Here is a 22092-nt window from a genome sequence, read left to right on the forward strand (position 1 = left end):
AAATACCCTCAGGTCCATTTCCTCTAGTCTTCCAGCTGCTCTGCCCCAAGCCTGTAACACTGCCTGAGGTTTCTGTGACCAAAGTGCAGGACTCATTCATATGTTTTTTTCTTTTCTTCATTCATCTGTTTTTTCTTATCTTGTGAACAAACCAGGGCAAATCAGCTGTTTGGAGAAAAGTTCTCCCAGTTTTCTTCTCTCTATTAAATGTACTTCATCTTAGTCCCAGTTGCTATCAGGTTTACATGCAAGTAAGATCTATTTCAGCACCATTGACCTTTACTGTGAATCAATACTTTGTTTTTTTACATGTAAATCAATATATGTTGACATGGTTCACTAATGGAATACAAAGGAAGCATATGATTAAAAATCAAAATCAAAATCAAACACTGTCAATATTTTTAGACCTTGAATAGGACTCACCTCATAAATTGGACTTTACTCATAAAACAGTCTTTTTAATTAAACATTCATCTAGAAAAAAATTCCCTTTAAAGGCTGAAATTTACACACAGGACAAGAATGAGAATAAGGGATATATCTTTCTAACATTTGAGATTTAAACAACGTAAGCAAAAATTTGATTTCCAATAAGGGATTTTACAATCATTTAATGTTTCCCACAAAATTAATGTTAAGGTTTACTCTCCACTTCGTTTGAAATTAAGACTTTTGGGCAATAGACAGAATACAAGCCCAACCCTGAAAAGTATAAAAGCCCTCATAAGCATGAAATAAGGAAAACTATGAGGACTGAATATATCTAATGCTATCTGTGCTTTTTTATTCTGCTCAAGATGAAATCATGTGGACCAGAAAAATCCACATCAAAACCTATCCATATGGTGGAGAACCTCAGAGATCAGACAAATCTGGTGCAAGCCAGATGCAGAAGATTAATAAAATCCCCAAACTACCAGCTACTCTAGCAGCTAAGCAGTGAGAAGTTGTGCAAAACAAAGTACTATCAGGCACACCTCTTTTCTGTGAAAGATCTCACAAAGCTGCAATCATGTCACCTTTGAACACTGAATTTCAATTGAACATGTGCTTAGTACTGTGATGAGACAGTCAATGAAGCAGCTACTCTGACTGATTTTGTACTGCCCTGCGTGGACTCACCATTCAGTTGGCAAAGCAAGGTGGCCCCCATGCCAAGTTAGCCAGTCTTCCTGCAGGCACCAAGGAAGATATAATAAACAGTGGTTTCTGTGACTGTGGTTGAAAGCCATAAGACTTCAAAAGCGACTCTAAACTATTTATTGTTTTGTAAAATGTTGATGCTCTTCATATTGCATTGGTGCTGATAGTGAGTCAGGAAACATGTATCTACATTTCACCTGCTGATCACCATTTTGAGAGCTTTACTAATGTTTCAAAAGGACACTTCCTCTTCTAGGTACTACATTAACGCGTGCAGCTTCATAACTATATAACCTCTTCAGAGGCGCAATCATGCTGAGGGAAGAGAGGGGAGAAATTTTTTCATTCCTCTCTTTGCTTTCTCCTCTACTATGGAGAATACGCAATGGGCACAATTGCTTGGAAGAAGAGCACAGACTTCTCAGTTCTGAATCCCCAGATATGAGCAAGAGCTCCTTACTTTTCATGGGCCTCTCTGCCCCCTGGAGACAAACATGGCTCATCTGGAGGAGAGCTGCATAGAGAAAGAAAGAATTCAGAATTTTTAGTATAAATAATTCCTTTGAAAAATAGCATTCACAGCAGTATGTCTCTTTTGTGATTTAGTGAGAAGGCCACGGGCTCTGTTTTAATCCATTTCCAATAGAGTTGAGCTTATATGACACTTCACTTTTTCATTCAAGTAATTCAGTTTTCTCTCTGCTTACTGCTGAGCTCTTATGAGAAGTTGTTGCTCAATGCAGACTGATAAATCTTGCTTTAGCTGGGGGTCTTAAATAAAGCAATGAAATTTTAGAACAGCTTTATAACTGCAGTCAAAATATTGGTTGCACCTATTTTTATATGGCTGTCTCCTTGGAGGAGCTGCCCTTTAGGGTATTCAGAAACTTCTTAATTGGAAAATGTTTTGTTAGTTAGCCCAGAATAGGATTTTAGCATCACAGATTTTGGGATTAGCTGCTGTGACTTCATGGGGAACCATGGTGCAAAGTGGAAGTCAGTAGCCAACACATGCTCCCTGGAAAGAACTATTTTCACTCTTATAACACTGCACAGTGACATTTCTTCAATGTACATACAGTCTGAAGTGAGAAACTTCAATTTATGCAGACCAACCTATCAGCTCCAGTTGAGAAAAGAGCACGGAAATGTGCAGTTAGCCTGTTTGAGCTCATCTCACTTGTTGGACAGAACCAGAGATTTCCCACACACAAAGACATTTTCATAGATGCAAAACATAGGTAGAGATTAAAGTAAAAGCCAAATATGGGTTTAACTGACCAATTACCATAACAGAAAATTGAAATTTTCTCAGAACTGCATAGGGAAATTTCCCTCAGGACATCAGTTTGTCTACTTTGGTCTTTGCTTCTTGGAATTACCACTTTGCTTAAGAAAGGACCATAGGAAAGTTTTGATCCTATTGACAGTGGAGAATATATTACTTAGAATCATACAAGATCATAAACCACAGAACAAGATGATTATGCAATTTCATTATCACTCAGAAAAAGAACAGCACATTTAGAGAACACTTAAAATGTTATATTTCTATCTATCACAAAAATGCTAAAGGCCCAAGATGCAAAACGAAACTGAAAAGGCCATAAGGACCATATGAACAGGCAAAAGGCTTTCAACACAGGCTGTAAATAAAAACTGTGATAAAAGCTAATTGAAAGGCAGTTTTCAAAAGATAGAGATCTTAAGAAACAGTCTCTGACAGCAGTACAATTTTCCCTTTCTGATGAATTCATCCTTTCCAGGCTAATTTTCCTTAGCTTGTCTTTGTTTACATCCAATCCACCCAAAGAATATTTCACTACAGGCATTGAGTGGGATGAGTTTCAGTCATGATCTTCAGAACTGTTCTGTCCAGAGGTCAATTCTCTGAGAACATTTTTGTCATTTTATTTGTTTGTGTCAGCCTACCTCCATTTTTTTTTTTTTCTTTTTCTGCCTTCAAAGTTAGCCAAATCAAAGGATACATACATAGGTAACTCTATTTCTCCTGTTTTGAAATGACAATTCAATATTACTTTTCTTCAGCACATGATGTTTACATTATTCAGTCCTGACAGTTTTGAGAAGTGGAATTTTAGTGGAACTTCTAGTTTCCTCTTTTCCTAAAATTTGAGCATTTCTGCATTCCTGGCTACCTACAGCCTACCAAGGCAAATACATATTTTGTATTTATGATAAATCAGTTTAAGCTGATTTATATCAATATTATATCAAATATTGCACAACAAACATGGCATACAGTTTACTAATAAGTACACCCAGATGCTTCAGAAATATGGCCCCTAACATATGGTTTCTTCATGCAATTACAGTCTTCAATGCATTTCACCTTCTTTTCAGAGTTTCAGATGACAAAATACTGACAAATCTGAGTGCACAGGGTCAAGAACTAGGTAGAAATGAAAAATGAAAAAGAAACACTAAAATATTCTGGAGATATAATATGATTCTATGTTTGTACATACCTTTGGCATGAAACACATTTCTCTTTGACCGAGCAATCTGCAAAATTCCCTTCACATTACAAGGAATCACAGATTAGATAGAGGAAAAGTATGCTATATTATCAGGCCCCATTTGGTTTGTGGTAGTCTATCAGTATTTAAAACCCTGAATATAGTACTGATACATGAGTTTGGAAAAGAAATGTAATTTATTTACCTCTACAAGAAACACAATAATGAAGCAAAGTGACTTTGTCAAATGATCTAGAATATAGTTATAGCAGAAACTTTTTTAATGTGTTTTAACCTCTACTTTTCGTTTATCTATTATCAAACATATATAAAACAGAAGAATCATCTAATTCTGAAACACAGTGAAATTACAGAGCAACAGAAAAAATGTCATTGTATATGTATATATTCAGTCTTCCAGTGTTATTTCAGATCTTTTTCAGCTTTTTAGTCTATGGCTCCAGACAAGGTAGGAAACAGTGCAAAGAAGATAAACGATAACGAACTTTCGGCTCTCATTAAAAAGTTATCAGCTGGGTCTGCCTTGACTCCTGAGAAGCAGATTGCACAACTACAGCCACTGTGCTGCCCAGCGCTCCCCATATTTGCTGAATACAAGTTATCCTCATCAGATGTCACAAAGGACAGTTAATCCACCTGCCATACGTTAGTATTATAATTCATAATTTCTTGCAATAAAGTTAATGATGACAGAGATGTGTCAGTTCTGGAGAGCAACATTCCCCTGGGACATGTACAGCCTTGGTACTCACAACACTGCTGTAGATTGTTTGTGTCCTGGGAGGAGCACTCACACCTGCCAGTTTGAAACACAACTCTTTGGCCCTCAAAATACAATTTATGAGTTCACAGCATAGCACTCAGTTTGTTTCACATGCTGAGATACCATTTGTCTATGCATTTGGTTGGCAACTATGTGTTGTTTCAGGCACAGAAAAGCTGGTCAGGCCGCATTTGGAGTTTGGGAATAAAACTAATCCTGTGACTCAGAAATGCATTCTTTTCCCCTCATTCTTCCCTGACACAGTACTGGGATGTCCGCCTTGTTGCAGGAAGACAACCCTCATTTATGAGCCATCCTGCTGCTGACAGTGGCCCAGCAAACGAGCATTTTCCAATCCAGCAGTTTGGGAAGCTGCGAAAAAACAAACCTGAATCAGCTATACTTGTTGGCCCATAGACTGATCATCTACTACTCCCACCTACTTAACAAGGAATTTATATCAGAAGTTCATGTCATGCAGACTAATGAGCATCAAGCAGGTGCTAAGTATTTCATTTTCCTGGTGGACACTCGATTTGAGCTACTGCACTGAGCAAGACAAACAGAGTACCACATCTATTGTCAGAGTAGTCCTTGTACCTTTCTACAGACTATAGATGTGCTATATATTTCTCTTTCAGTATCCTGCATTTGGGTTACCATCAATTCACGTGTTGCTGCATCTTACATCTTCTGCATACAGAAGCTCTGTCTGATACCAGGTACCATTTTTTTGCATCGTCTGAAGAAAAAACAACCCCAAACAATTTATTCCTGGCAAATATAAGCACTGTATTTCAAAATTTTAGGCCTTCTTATTTACTGTCTGTACCACAGAAGGGTACAAGTGATTCTTCTGCTTAGTTAATGCGTCAGTGGTTAAGAAAACATTCCCGGAAAGAAGAAATCCAATAAAAGTCAGGGTTAATGACCTTGGGAAGAATTTTATAAACACCAACCTTAGGTCTTGTTGCTGCAGTTATACAAGTGCCATGCAGCAGAGCAAATAGTACTCAAGCTTGTCTAGCACTGAGAGGTCTTGAGATCCCAAACCTGCATGTGGTAAGGGTACTTTCTCCTGAACTACGACCTCAGGCGCTCCCAGCTCACAGAGTTCATCTTCATAGAATCATAGAATGGCCTGGATTGAAAAGGACCATAATGATCATCTAGTTTCAACCCCCTTGCCATATGCAGGGCTGCCAACCACCAGATCAGGCTTCCCAGAGCTACATCTTGGGAAGGGGGAGGAAGGAGCAGCTGCTCAACTCAGCTGTGTCATGCAAGGTGAGGGGACGGCCTGAAGGCCCTGATGGTGCAGTGGTCTCCATAGCAGCAGCTGTGCATGAAAAAAACCCCATGGCCACCACCAGCCTGCCTTCAGCACTACAGATGTCACCAGCCTCATACTAGGGCAGTTACCAGTCAAGAGAATGATTTGGGAAACAGTCAGTTAACCAAGAATACTTTAATCAGCATGAATTTATCATCTAAAGATCCTTAACTGATTTCAAGAAATTGCCATGCTGAGATGAAGCATATTTAAAAACTCATTCTCTTCTGGAGTAATAGCAGTACTGCTTTATTGCTGGGCCTCCAATGGACAGCTTTAATTTAGATAGATTTGGATAGAAAGGGATCTCTTATTCTGAACTGAAAGATTGAATTTGATATATTCTCCACTGAATTTTCCCTTTCCGTATTTCCAGTCTGGCTGAAGGCTCAGCTGAATCACAGCAGCACCACCTCGTGGGTGCGCTGGTCACAGCTGTGATGCCACTGTCAGGAATGGAAGAGATCCTGTGAAGTACAAAAAATGAAAAATGACTGCACACACACACACAAATAAGCATTTTTCTTGTGATGTTTTATGATTTTCTTTGTTTACTTGTTTCAGCTATTTCCAGCTGATGGTATTTACTCAAGGAGCACATCCCACCCTGCTACATCTTCTGTCAGCAAGGCATACAGAATCACAGGATCATAGAATGGCCTGGGTTGAAAAGGACCACAGTCTAGTTTCCACTCCCCTGCTATATGCAGGGTCACCAACCACCCAACCAGGCTGCCCAGAGCCACATCCAGTGTGGCCTTGAATACATCCAGGGATGGGGCATCCACTGTCTCCTTGGGCAACCTGTTCCAGTGCGTCACCACCCTCTGTATGAAAAGCTTCCTCCTAATATCTAATCTAAATCTAGCACCTTTTTGCAGATAGGATCATTTTAACATTTTTGTCTCAATAAATTCTGTAATTCACTTCTGTAAGATTTGTAGGACAGCATAGAACAAGAAAACCCATGTATCAACTAAGACTGTCACACATCATTCATCAAACACCACAGGAATAACTGCAAATGAAGCTAGCAGTAGTGCAGAATGCACCCTGAGAGAGCAGCGCTTTGTGTGTATCTCTTACATGTAATGTGCCGAGAAAAAAACAGTAGAATAACAAATTTTGTGATGTTGACATCAATCTATATGTGATTTGAAAAATACAGGAAGAAAAGTTCATCAGTAGCTTCTCTAAAAGCAATGTCATGCTACTTTCTGAACACTCCAGAACTGTTACCGATTCTGCAAAAGATGAGGGAATGAGGCCAGTTCTTGGGACTAATATTTATCAATAGAGCTACCATTTTCTACTGTTTTCCCAGCATTTGACTACATTGGGGGCCAATTTTGGCACAGTACATAGAACTGCTACTCTCCTGTGGCTGAAGGCTTGCTCTGGATGCTGTGGAGGTGCTGCAGGTACACGGGATTTGTTCCAGGCACTGACAGAGGCTACTTATGCGCAGATATTTTAGAAGCTTAAAAGAGAATGCAGTTCATGCTCAGAGTACCAGAAAGAACTTAGTTGCTTTGGAGGATATGAAAAAGAAGTTGTATGCTTGCTTGGCCAGATGAGCTCAGGGCAACAATTCCTTGTACACCTGTTCAGTGTTTTCTGTTCACAGTGCAATGCAGTGTTCACCAAGAAAGTTTGTCAAGGGCTGAAAGAGAAACCTCACATTCAGTAAGGGAGTTGCTCAGCCAGGCTGTGAGTGGAAATAGAGACTGCATGGCACAAGCTGTGCAGAGCTCAGAAGTCTCCTAGCAGCCAGCAGTGGGTTCTGTGGTCTTCAGACAATTAATGAAGCTGTTGGGGACTTCTGCGTAAAGAAGAACATCCTTCTCACAGGTGTAACAACATTGCTTAATACGAATTGGAGCATGCACCAGAAAAACAAATACAATCAGCAGTACTTTTGTATCTAGCTCTTTAAGCATTTACTTTGTAATTCCTGCTTGCTAGGCATTTGAGTCTGAGCCTCCCCAGCTGTTAGCAGCTGGGGCATTTATCTCCACTCTTCTCTGAGTCAACTCTACAGTTGACTTGGCTGACCTTTCTCATTTGCTTTAATTACATTATTTTAATTACTAGAAGCATTATGCTTTGAGAAAAACAAAACAAACAAAAACAAGCATGCAAAAGCAACAGCCGAGTTGCCAGACTGGAAAATAAGGAATTTACTTCAAGTAAGAGATTTAAAGGCTATGACATGATTTTTATATGGCTCCATTCAGAGATTTTAAGTTTTGTAGGTTCCTTTGATAGCCAAGAGAGCCTTGGAATCTTAAAAAATCAGGCCATTGTACTTTAATAACAAAAAGAGATAAATAATCTCAGTCATTCCCAGATAAGCATTTGTTCTCTACCCTGTAAGTCTGCTCACCAAGTCAGGATGTACCAAGAACTCCACATGTTCTTCAGCCCATGGCATCAGAGTGTGATGCTTCAGTGCCATTCTGACAAGACAAGACTCTTACAGGAGAAGAGTCCCTTAGACTCTGCATCCAATTAATTCTTGGAGTCTGTATGAGGAGTATTCTTTTGGGACCAGATATCTCTTTAGTTCTCTGGTTGGCTGTGCAAGTTTTTAATATATGTTAGGTTATAAAGTAAAATGGTTTTGACCTCTCTCAGCACTGCAAAGGTAATTATGACATTAGCACACACCACTGCAGATATTGAGGTAACCTAAGTCAGGGCACATTTAGAAGGATACTAGGGTTAATTTATGTAGGTTCTCAGTCTTTCCCATGTTGTGATTGATCATCCTCACAGATTCCTCTCTCTCAGGAGGGGCCAAATGGCAAACATCATTCCTTGAGGCACAAAGTTGTGTTTTGTTATGGGAAGACAACAATAGCCTAATAGCTAAATATATGAAAGACAGAAAGCGAATGTTCAGATTTTTTTTTGTCTAATAGAACATGGGTGGTTCATTAGTTTCTGTTTAAACTGAAGGAATGACACCACATTTTTTCCTGATCCTCAACAAGCAAGTGACAAAAAAGCTGTATCCTCTCATTCCAATGGAAATATTCCTTTGTGGGTGGAACTGCAACAGACATCCTTAATCTAGATGAGATTTAGTTAGAAAGGGATCTTTTGTTCTGAATTGAAAGGTTGAATCTGATATTTAAAATATTCTGTACTCTCCTGTAGATATGTCAGATACTGATGCTGTTCTATTGTATTCTATATTTTAAACGAAGTATTAAGCTCCATCTGTACTTGTCAAAAAATATGGCACCTGTACCATGTGAATTTTCAACATCTTTGACATCTCCCCTGCCCAAGGTCTCTCCTCTACGTTTTCCCTTTCCGTGTTTCCAGCCAGTCTGAAGGCTCAGCTGAAGCACAGTAGCACCATCTCGTGGGTGTATGCAATGATGACAGCAGCACCTTTACTGTTTTGTGCTTGTATCTGTTACATATAACTTGTACCAATAAAGGGAAAATACAAATTTTGTGATGCTGACATAAATCTATATATGATTTGAAAAATATAGGAAAAAAGGATCACGTGCAGCTTTTGAATCTGAGCCTTCCCATCTGCTAACTGCTGGAGCTTTCCTGCTATAATAATAATAATAAAATTAAAAATAAAATAATAATAATAATAATAATAATAATAATAATAACAATTTTAAAATGCTTATGGACGTACATTACTTTTTATTTTTGTAATTGAAATTGTTGTAGAAATTTACATTTCTCTATGGATATTTTTGTCTCAGATATAAGTGTTATAACAGGAAACGTGTTGTTGAATAAAATATTGATTAGCTCTTACAACATAGCCTAATATTCAGGAAATGAGAATAGACATGAAAGATGAACTGAATGTATCTATTAATGATCCACTTTTTGAGTGCAAATAGAAAGAAATGGTTTTCACTATAGTTTTCCCAAAAGCAAACACCGGTAGGTCTAACCTTAAGCTGAGAAGTACTAGTTGTCCATGATGCGAGGTGTAGATTTGTTCTGCGATGAGAGGCTCTACTCATTGCTGCCACTCAACATGACACCTGAGCTCTTGATCACAAAACCTGGCATGAACAGACTTTAGTAAAAATGATTAAATTCAACAGGAATTAGTAAAAGGTACCACAGCTTGACACAGATGTTCTCCTACAGAAATGCAGTGCAGAAACGATTGCTTTCATGGTGGTTTATAAAAAGGGTTGGTCATACAATGGATTAAAACATAGCTCCATGGTGCCATGCTGTAGAAAAGGCAGCCTGTAAACCTTGCATGTACAAACAGGAGCAGAGAATGCAAGGTGCTTGGGGTCAGTCTATTTGATCTCCTCAATGCTGGTAAAACCTCAGCTGGATTATTCTATATAGTTTAATGTAGGTCATTAAAAAAGTTTAGAGAAAATAGGAAGAATCCAAAAGGAAGAAAAAGGAACAATCAGAAAATGGGCAGAATCCTAAATAAAGCAAGAAGAACGATCAGAAATCAGAACTTTAGAAAAGGTGACCTAACATCAAACACTGAATACACTGTCTGAGTCTAGTCTGAAGAAAGTGAGATTTATGGGAACAGATCAACAAGCACATACAGGCTGATTGGTTATGGAACAGAATGAAACTGTCCTTTGTGTCCATGATGATTAGGACAGAAATTAATTGGTCTGAATGGCATCAAGAGTTGCTAAATATTGCGAGAAGCTCTCTAACTGTAAAATTACTAGACTAGACTTTCAAGAAAGGTCACAGTATTTTATGAAGGGCATCCTAACAAATCCATTATACAGACCTCTCCTAGGGACAGCACAGGGAAAAGTGATCTATTCTGGGACAGCAGGATGGATAAGATGGTCTTTTGTGAGCCTGACTGTCCCCCTGATTTTTGTTTTGTCCCTTTCTGATGGCAGGAGAGCTGCTGGGGCAGGGTTCTCTTCTGTTCAGTCTGGTGCTTCACCTTCCACCAACCCCACTTATAAACCCTCCCAGGCTGCTACCACGGACCTCATAAAATGCTGAGTCGAGGGGAAAAATATAATAATAAAGGAGCCGTTATGTTTTAAATCAGTGATCTAAATAGAAAATGAATTCTCTGCCATCTTTCTTTGAAAAAGCCAAAGTCAAACTTATAAAGTTAGGCTGGAAAGTAGCATCAAATGTTGTCAGGAAATCTGATAGAATCTGCCAATGAATACGCGAGGTATTTGTGTAATTTTCATGCAACATTTATGTCTTTGAAACTGGAAGGAATAGAATCAGGAAACTGGTACATCTGGAAAATAAAAGGCCTATGTTGGCACACCTTCTTTTAACTGAAATGTAGACTTTCGGCAAGATTTGGCAGGCATTCAGTCAGCTCATGAGTTCATATGGTGCTGGGAAGAAAACCTGTGCAGGAATTATGACAGTAGTTAAACAGCTATTCTGCCTCTGCCCACGTCATGCCCAGTTCCCATCCCAATGGACACTGATGCCATTTATGTCAGCAGACAGAATTAAAATGAAATAACTTCATTTCTGTTGGAATAAAAGAAATCTCAAATAAATACTGCTTTTCCATAACATTTTTTCCACTTACCAAACAAATACATCATCCACTGCTATACCTGACAGGCAAGCAAACAAAATACAATCTCCTGTTTCTGTAAGGATATAATAATCCAGTCCTGGATTTGATATTATCAAGATGTTGATAAGAAAAAGAAGTGAAAAGACAATGTGGTACACACAGAGATCGTTCTGTAATCAGCCTTCCATTGGATCAGCACTTCTTTTTCTGGAAACAAGTGCTCTTACTTTCTGATTCCCTCATGTGAAAAGTCATTTTGGGTCATGCAGAGTTCTTTGCAGTTCTAAGTGATTACAGAGGAGATGGAAAATGCTAATGCAGTACTAGCCCTATGAGGACTCTTTTTTCTGTTCTGCATTTCCTTCTTATCCTTTCAGTTTCCTGAAAAAGCATTTGCAATGTTATTTCCTGGGTGTTTAACAAACGCAAGTGTGAGAATGACAATTTATTTAATCGTTCTATGCATGCCTGTGAAAAGTGATTAAAATTGTGCACATCATTGCTACACTTCCCAGAATGTCAAATTTGCACCATTCTTCAGGCAGGATTTTGCAGACTTAGCTTGTTTTGAGTCACATGGGTTAGGGTGCATCACACTGTCACTTCCACTAGTAGGTCTGAGGAGGTGATAACTTCAGTCCTGTGGCTAATAATGAACAGCTGGGGAGTTGGGCTGGTGACTAGTTCCCTAAATTAAATCCAGAAGAAGATATCTCTGTTCAACCCAAAACATTAGACAAATGATTAAAAGTGATTGTTCATATTTATCTAGAATTAATACTATCTAGATTAAACATAAATGCTTAATGAATCCAACACAATATGAAATGATTTTACTTTGACAGGGGATCAGCATATTTCCTCTTCCATTATAACTTTATAAATAATAATAAATATAATAATAAATAATAAATATACTTTTAACATTATAACATTATAAAGTGTGCCCCGGTGGCTCAAGTGGTAGGAATGCTGTGTTGCAACACCAGAGGCCCTAGGTTCGAATCCCCCCTGTGGTGCAAGTGGTAGAAGTGCCGCTCTGCTACACAAAGGCTCGAATCCAGGGGGGTTGGACTCCATGATCTCTAAGGTCCCTTCCAACCCGCACGAGACTATGATACTATGATACTATGATACTATGATAATACAAAATTGATGAAGAGGTATTAACAGTAAATTTCTCGACATGATTCTGCAGTCTGTGAACTGTAACTGCCTTTGTTTATTATTTAGGTACTTTCATTGCGGTAAATAACATCTTGACTTTTCAATCAGCAGCAAAATGCCTGATGATCACATTGCTGGGTTACTGAGACTGTTTCTTAAGTACTCAAGTGAAGGAGTCTATATAATACAGTAACAGATTTTTGTTATTCCAGTGAAAAGACAGGAAGAAACATGGACAAAAATAAATATATTATCTATTGCCATTTGTTGAATTTGTTATTTGTTGATTGTTATGTTGTAAAGTCATGTTGAACAAGTTACCCAAACAAATGTCTGTATAAGTTGTCTTCATCCTAATGAAAATACATTTTAAGAGCTTTTGCTAATGAACTGCCTGTAGTACATGAGGAACAAATCTATTTCTTGGGCAGTAATAGCACTCTGCCTTGTAGCTTGAGCAACAGATCCTTCCCATTAAATCTGATTATTTTCTTATTATCTCCTAATTCATCTCAACATATCTTTCAGTGACAGAGCTCTACTGAAAACCATTATTTTAAAGCCATCTCTTAGACACTGTATTTCCTACAAGGTACACAGGATGAACCAGTGTCTTCAGCATAGGTATATATGTATTGCATATATGTGTTACATATATGTACAGGAAAAATACCCTGGCCTATTTTTTCTTTTCCTGTTTCTAAACAAATTAATTTGCATCCAAATTACATGAAAGCTTCAAAAGTACAATGCACAGAAGACAGAAGAGTTGAAGTTAGTGTTGAATATAAGAGGAAAATAGAAGAGACAACTTCCAAGAGCAAAAATTGTGAAGAGATCTGCTCTGTACATTCAAACATTACAGTGTTTGATATGGAGATAAGTGTATTCTGCATAGGGCATGAGCAGGGGTGAAATATAAAAGGCAAAATGTGACTATGAATATTTGTAATAACAGTTTATTGGCTAGATCAACTCAAAACAAATATTTCAAAGCCTGCCCAGCACTGGAAACTTCTACTGGAATGTCTCTGTGAGGATAAAGATTTGTGATTCCAAATACCTCTTTTTTTCTTTTTCTTATTTATTTATTTATTTATTTATTTATTTATTTATTTTGCTTTATCTTGCATTGCTGTCTGTATTCACTCCATACTTTTGTTTCTGCATTTATTAAAGCAGAAATAAGTGATTTCTTTCTGTTTTATTGGGTATATTTGCTGTTGCATTTTTTCTTTTCCAGGGTATATGGCATGTTTTATTCTACTCACTGTGGGGGAATCTATTAAAAATCACTTTTCCAGGGGTTTACAACTTTGGATTGAAAACAGCCTTTTTTTTTTTTTCCTTTTTCTTTTTTCTTTTTTCTTTTTTCTTTTTTCTTTTTTCTTTTTTCTTTTTTCTTTTTTCTTTTTTCTTTTTTCTTTTTTCTTTTTTCTTTTTTCTTTTTTCTTTTTTCTTTTTTCTTTTTTCTTTTTTCTTTTTTCGTTTTTTTTCCCCTTCCCCCCCCCCCCCCCTACTTTAATAAGTAGATTAAAAAAATTTCTCAGAATCACAGCTAGTAAATTTAGGAGTCTGTTGATAATATGCTCTCAAAAGAAGCAAGCAGGTGAGTATAGAGCACTTGAATCCAAGCAGTCATGTTATATAGTTTTCCATGTCTCAGTCCTTCCATTGAAGGAACATTACAGCAAAGCTCTGAGACATGCTTAACTTAAGCACATGAGCAATAATTATATTCCTGGGCTTACTTAAGTACTGCCCAAACTATATTTTATTTCTGACTAGTTGACTCTGATTGAATCAACATTTAATATTTGTACAGGGAATTGCTGTAAAAATGCCCTGCTTCCACAGTGCTGGTGCTAACAGGCCAAGCAACAGTGGGATTGGCTTGCTGAGCCTCATCCTTCTCCACACAGGGAAAAATTGCCTTTCAGTACTGATGCTGCTTGGGATTTCATTGCTAGGAGAGCGTCATGAGCTCTGTGTATATTAGCAGTCCTAAGATAACTTTCCAATTCCCAGGACTGCTTTCACAGCCAAGCGTGCACATTGCTGCATGTATTCACATACCCACCGCATGTCCCAAAAGAGAGCTGAGGCTTATGCCAAGCAGATTCAAGACTATCCTTGCTATTGGTCACCTGAAAAGGCAAGTTTATCTGCCACTATATGGATTTCAATTCCACTGGTATTTTTCCATTGATTTTTTGCAAAAAAAAAAAAAAAAAAAAAAAAAAAAAGTGATGACTGTGTGCATTTCTGCCATAGAGGGAGAAAACCCATGAGCTTCATTTAAAAGAAATCTTACAAATCTTACAAACTACATACTCAGTTCCTGTAGTTCCCAAAGGAAAATGTTTTTACTTGAAGTACTTTTGTCATCTTGTCATCTTTACATCCCTCCTGCACACCTTTATTAGTGTAAAGAAATAAGAAAAATAATAAAATATTAGGCAAGAAGAGACTGGGAAGTACCCTAGACTGAATCTTCAGGCTTTGCTGAGTGCTTGCTGGATGCACACACCTTTATCTCCAGCTACATACTCACTCTGCCATGCCATGCCTTCTCATGGATCTTTGCATCTGCAATGATATGCTCCCAGACTTCACTATGGCCTTCCAGTACTTGAAGGGAGCTTATAGGCAGACAGAGTAGCAACTTTTTACGTGGTCTAATAGTGACAGGACAGAGGGGAATGACTTAGAACTAAAAAGAGGGGAAATTTAGGATAGATGTTAGGAAGAAATTCTTTACTCAGAGGGTGGTGAGACACTGACACAGGCTGCCCAGAGGAGCTATGAATGACCCATTCCTAGAGGTGTTCAAGAGAAGGATGTATGGGTTCCCGAGGAGCCTGAGCGAGGGGGTGGCAGACCAACCTGCCCTCAACAGGATTAGAGCATGATCTGTGAGGTCCATTCCAACCCGCAACATTCTATGATTCTATAATTCTTTCCAGCATCATGTCAGGTCAGTGCATCACCCCATGCACAGTGCAAAGCCAGGCCTTGGTCAGGGCTGGACCCCAGAGCTCGCTCCTCTGCCTTGGCCTCAAACTGAGACCTGGGGCACGCTGCCAGCAGGCTGCAAGGATGAGTTAGAGTTAGATTTTTCATTTAAATTTTGGCAACCTCTGCAGCCATTCCTGTTACTTCCAAGGACTGTTGCCATTGTATTAAAAAGAGTAAATTTGCTGCTGAGTTACTTACTGCCCAGAAAATCCAGCTGAAACCTACTGCTGCCAAATCTGAGGATTCGATATTGGGCCAGGGACTTTAAATAGCTTCTGCTACTGAGGATTTTCTGCTGTCTATGCCGTCTAGAAAAAAAAATAACTAAAAAAAAGAAAGAAAAAAAAAAGAGATTGATAAAACCTCAGTTTGAGGGATTGGACATGGACTGTTAGAAACTGAAAATTGCCACTTCTGGTGTGGTTAGTACCTATCCAGCTTTTTTGATTGAATCATCTGTTTTTTTAAGCCTAAGTTTGGTTGCTCAGGATCCAGGATAAACAGCACACAAACAAACAAAACCTCTACCGTTGCCCACTTATACAAAGCACAGGGAAGCCCCGTTATATAGGTCGTCTGCTTTTTGCAATGCAGAACGCCAGCCCTTACTGAGCTCTTGACATCACTGCTCACAGCCCTTCCCTGCTCCTGCTCACCAAGCTACCCCTGCACTTTTACAAGGGTGCAGTTACCCTTCCTTCTCTTTGTAATCTAAGTAGCACCTTTAATTGTAGTCTGAAGTCTTTGGAATAGGGGACCCAGATTTGACACAATTTCCTATAGGACACGTGAATGTGCACATAACTATGTAGAGCAAATCTACCTCTATCCTTTTACCTTCTCTTTTTCCCCTGCCTCTGTGACATACACCTACATAAGATAGTTCAGGCACTCCCAAGGCAGAAGACAACCCTTTGTTTTTCTTCATCTCCTCCACCATGCAGACAGGCACATCGGCTGCAGAAGTGCATGGGAATCCACGCGCCAGCCAGAAGCCTCTGGCTGCCATCACGCACACACACTGAGGAAGCACTAACAGCCACACAGTGCAAGCTCTCTGCATGTCACAGCCTGCGAGTTCATTCTGCACTCTGCTGTGCAGATAGACCCTTAGCAACAACAAACACTGTACACTGAGCACAAGCTGGGTTGCTGTTGACTGGTTAAAGGAGCCCCCCTCTGTGAGTAATTTGTGTAGGAAATGATAGGAATTGTAATAATTTTGCCTGAAACTATAGAACAGCCAGCAATATTTTCTCATCTAACTCAGTGATGCTGGTGATGCAAAAGTGCTCCACTGCCTTATAATCAGATGCTGCTTGGAAGCCCTTTTCTCTTTCTTCGTTTTGTCCCCAAGAGAACTTCCTTTTATTACAGCTTGGTGGATCTGTGTAATCTCTTTCAGAAGCTACTTAATTTCTTCAGGACTAAACTGAGAATCTGTTTTCAGTTCATAGCATGTATTTGGAAGCTATGGTTTCCCAGGAATACACCAGAAAAGAGAGATGGGAACTCTTGCTGCATCCTATGGGAGCATTAGACCTCCTCTTCCTAGTTTCAGGGCTGCCAGGGAATTCATCATCTTGGGGCAGTACTCATGAACTTCCATACGTTGGGGGCTGTTACTTGTAAAGAGAGATCAGTTAACAGATTGCAAGAAGATCTGTGCTGCCACCAGAACTGAGACTCCTTCATAACATTAAACATCTTTCTTATTCATTCAGCAGTAATATCTGCATTAAAAAACATTTGGTTTGCAAAGAGATTTGAGGCAAGTGTTGTGCATAGTCATGCAAATAAGCAGTCATGCTGAGGATATCCTCGAAGTCACACTGAAAGCTCTTTCTTGCCATTGCCATTGTGGCATTTGCAATTCAGAAATATTTTAATTTGGAAAAGGCTCATTTGATTTTGTTTAAAATATTCTGTGCACTAAAATAGGAAAATCTAAAATGAACATTTATACACTCAGTGGAGAGGCTAACAAATGATAAATGATTGAAATGAGTAATAGAGGATGATTAGTCTTCATGATACGCTATGGTAGAAAGATCTGATTATCAGTGTAGAAGGAAAGGAAGTTATCATGGCCACACTGACTTTGATATTGTGCAAATTAGGTAGACAGAACATAAACACTTATATATTGAAAATGCTTGTAACCATTTATTTATATTTCAGTTTTGATCAGCTACCAATATCATCAATTGTTCCTTCAGGAAAAAATGCTGTAAAAAGAAATAACAACATTAAATCCAAAAAACATTCAACACTTTTTTTTCCAATAAGATTTTTCTCTCCAACTGTAATGGCCCTAAATCCTTTTATCTGCTTTTTATAGATGTTATTGGGTTGTTTCTAAAACTGTATTCACCACCAGCATTTTGCATCCCAATGGTACTGCTTAAAAACAATACAAACTTTGCATGTTAATTACTATGTGTATCCTACTGACCTCCTATCTCCTTTATGCCAGCTTCATTAATAACTCATGCCCAAGTTGCTCATAAAATTCAGCATCAAGCTGTTCCAGAGTTTCTGAAATGATTTTCTATTTATTTATTTATTTGTTTGTTTGTTTATTTGTGGTGTGTGTGCAATAGATATTATGACTCCCTAATTTCCAAAGCACAAAAGAAAGCAAATGCAGAGAATGTGGAGAACTGTACCTTCATGAAAGACAAATCTATTTGTCAGGGTGTGACTACATGTAAATTTGGCCATTATAGTCTATGCTTGCCATTTAATTTTGCTCTATCCATGCTGAATTCTTATTTTTTATGACAAGTCATTGCAAGTGAATTTTCATATTTAATTTTAAGCCCTGCAGCCAACTAGTGTCAGAGCCCTGAACAAAGAATTGCTTGTGCACCTGTCAGAATGATCTCAGTTTCTTTCATATATTTACATCACTGGTAGGCAACTTGGGATTTTCCCTGAAAGACTGTGGTGACAGTAAGACTCCTTAGAACCAAGAGAAAGAAAATCTCACTCCTACCTTTGAGAAAACTGAGATGGGGGATCAAGGGAACTTCAGCTTCACCTTGACCCCTGGATAAGTGATCTAGCAAAGTATCCTGGGACACAGATTCTAAGCATACGAAGAATAAGGTATTTGGGATTCTTCAGCAAGAATTTACAAAGGGGAAATCCTGCTGAACAATCTGAAAGCCTTCTACAGTGATGTGACTGTCTTAGTGGATGAGGGGAGAGAGACTGGCATTGTTTGTCTTGATTTTAGCAAAACTTTTGACAAGATTTCCTTTAATATCCTCATAGACATACTGATGTATACAGGACTGGTGAATGGGTAGGCTGAACAGTCAACCAAACTGCTGGCAAAGAAAGATCTTGGTTCCCTGGTGAACAAGCTGATACCAGTGAGCTCCTTGCATCCAAGAAAGATGATCCTTTACCTGCATTTAACACTGATGATCATCTGGGTACTGTGTCTAATGCTTTTCTCCCTGGTACATGTACAGATATACTAGAGGGGATTCATCAAAGGGCCATGAAAAGACTGGAGCATGGGGCATATTAAGAGAGGATTAGAGTTTGGTCTATTTGGAGACAGAACAAGTAAATGGGCACAAACTGAAATATAGAAAATTCCATCTGAGCACAAGAAAACATTTTTAATGTAGAGATATTTTAACCTTGAGCATTAATGTGTGCATGGTTTCTATTTTAGTTGTATTAATAACTCCTTAGTATTTTAGTTTAATCTGTGGTTGTAGATATAGATATATGTGTAGATACGTAACTCTTTATTAAATTATTCAGTCAGTTAAAAAGAAAAAACAAAACAAATTTGTCTATGATCAGTTGAACTTCTGAGGCAAGAGGTATTAACATTGTTAGCAAGAAAGAAGAAAAACATATGACTTGATAGATACCTGGAGTTAAGAAGACATCTCCCAGCCAGGATCAACTCATTTTTATAATAGGATGGAAACCAGTTATACAAAGTTTCCTGAGGACAAAAAAACATTTACTGCAACAGACCAAAGAGACGTGTCATTACAGATCTGATTTGTAAAGAATACAGTTATTAAATATGCAGCCACCTACAGATATTACCACATGGGACCAGACAGTCGTACATCTATGTACCATGCTGTTAATATCAGGTGTAGCTGCTTTATTTTTCTATGATTTAAGAAAGACAGATGTATTGTCAACATGTAAGGATTTGAATATTAAACTCTGGTTATGTTAGTTTTATTCTGATGGAAGAAGGAAAGCCCTCAGAACAAATACACAACACTTTCCCCACTTTTATTTTGCAACAGAAATACAAGGTTTTAAATCTCCATCTCAGAAGACTTCCATAAACATTTTTATTTGGATTTCTCATATTCTCTTATTATTTTAGGACTTTGAAGGAGCCCAAGCATTCTACTTGCTGAGTAAATACCATCAGTACCAAATTATACTCAGGTTTGTCTGTGAGAAAATCAGTAACAATAAGCTAAAATGGCCAAAAATACTCAGATAGCTGAACAAAATGGGCAGTCATGGGACATGGCTTGATTTGAGACTTGTTCTGCTTAGTTTAGAAGTAAATCAACAATATGTGACTGTGCTTAATGCTGGATGTAGTTTTTATATCTGCTACAGAAATAATTTTGATTGTTCAGTATGCACAGATCAACTCAAAATGTATTGTTCTAATAGAAAAAAAAAACAATGGAAGAAAGCACAAAATTTGACATTATTAGATATACATATAAATGTAAATGTATAAATAGCTTTTCACACTATTTACAATGTTTATGAGAATCTTCAGCACTAAGTTAAGTAAAAATATACTTGAAACAATAGTAAATATTGTTACTATATGATTAATATTTCTCCAAAGATTTAAAATGGAATTCATCGTTTCAGTCTGTAATGTGTATCAGGGTTTCTGCATTACTGGTGTGTTAATGTTTAGTTGCACCTTAAACTTTCAAGCTTTTCAGTTCAGACCTGAGTTCAGCCTTGACAGAACAATTTATCAGTATAGTAAATATCCACTAGTATGGATAATATGAATGACCATGTCTTTTTAATATTCATAGACCTGTTATACTGAACTTAGCCTTCATTTGCCTTTCTGCAAAATTATATTGGTAACTCAGCTGTCTTTAAATGAAGGTCAGTGATGTTGGTTTTACTTTTACTGAAGACCACGTAACTCATGGAGTTAATTAAAATATCTGCAACATCAACAGTAAAATTTTATTGTTGCTGCTCTTTGAAACTCCAGTATTTTCACGGATTCCCCATTAAAACCCATTTTTCAATGGTATCAGTGTATTTCAGTAGGAAATACATAAGTTTAATGCTTAAATGGGCGAGTGTAATGAGTAGAAACAGATGGTGGACTTACTTTAGTTTGCATGTACATAGCTAGTCTATTTTTGAGATGTTTTGATTCCCTTGATTCTAATAGTTCCTGGGAAGATAGAATTGCTTTCCAATGGCAGCAGAAAAATCACTATTAACTGCAGAGTCTGTACTTTCCTTTACAGATTCCATCAGTTGTACTGTACTTACAGTAATCATGTGGAAGATGATATTACAGCAGTAGTAATAGGTTAGGTGTGATTCCAGTTACAATGCCTACACAGGATAAGAATTTTCAGAGCTTCAATTTGAGACAGCACTAGGCTGAAAAGTGAAGACGTGAAGATGATGATCGATAGACATGATACCATTTTAAATGACAAGAGCAGAAAAACTTGTAAGGCAAGAAGAAAGGAATGGATGACCTTGTAAAAAGACACAGATAATAATCTATAGTGCCAGCTTCACATGGAAGTGTGGGCCTGCAATGTGTAGGCACAAGTAAGTATCATACGCTTTCTGTGTAAGAAAGTGATTTGAATTCTGAATTTCAAATTTCACACTAAGGGAGTTATTGTAAATAATTTTAGGTCCCAATTCTTGAATTATCTTGAGGAAGGGTTTAAAACAGTTTTGAAAGGTGAATAATGCTACCATTTTAACACACAATTAAGGATCTTTTTGCCAAGAGGTCTTGTCAATCCATCCTTCTACCTTGAAAAAAATATAACAAAATGCACAAACTGTCTGACAATCCAGAGGGAAGGATTTTGGTCAAGTTTGCATTTCTGATCTGTTCACTTGAGACAGAAAAGGGTACCCAGTCTACTGTTGTTCAGTTGTTGCTAAACTTCAAACAGAGTATAGCACTCTCAACAGATCCATTAGAAAGTCATATTTGCATTTTTCTTTTGTTGTTCCTCTGTGCCGTTCCATGCATAAGAGTTTAGAATTTTACTTTTTCAATTAAACATGCATTCCCCTTTCCCCCCATGTTACAAAAGATGTTTGAACGTCATTGTCAAAAGCACTGCTGAAAGAGCTGGAGTAAAAGTAATGCTGTGCATTAGTAACCAGGTTAAGCAGAGGCAGTTGGTTGGATTTTTTCCTGTAATGATAGAACTTGTTGTGGTAGGCTGGGAGTTGCTTATAATAATAGGAATTCCATTTCTTGACTGTGTTATTATACCATTCATATTCTGCTAGATGGAGTTTCATCAATAGCGGCAGTGCCAGGAAATATATCCCAAAGAGGAAGAAATGCGTCCTTCTGAACACACTGGGTAAATGA

The sequence above is a fragment of the Coturnix japonica genome, chromosome 2 (genome assembly GCF_054131305.1).
Source record: "Coturnix japonica strain WE chromosome 2, WE-NBRP24, whole genome shotgun sequence".
Lineage (NCBI taxonomy): Eukaryota > Metazoa > Chordata > Aves > Galliformes > Phasianidae > Coturnix > Coturnix japonica.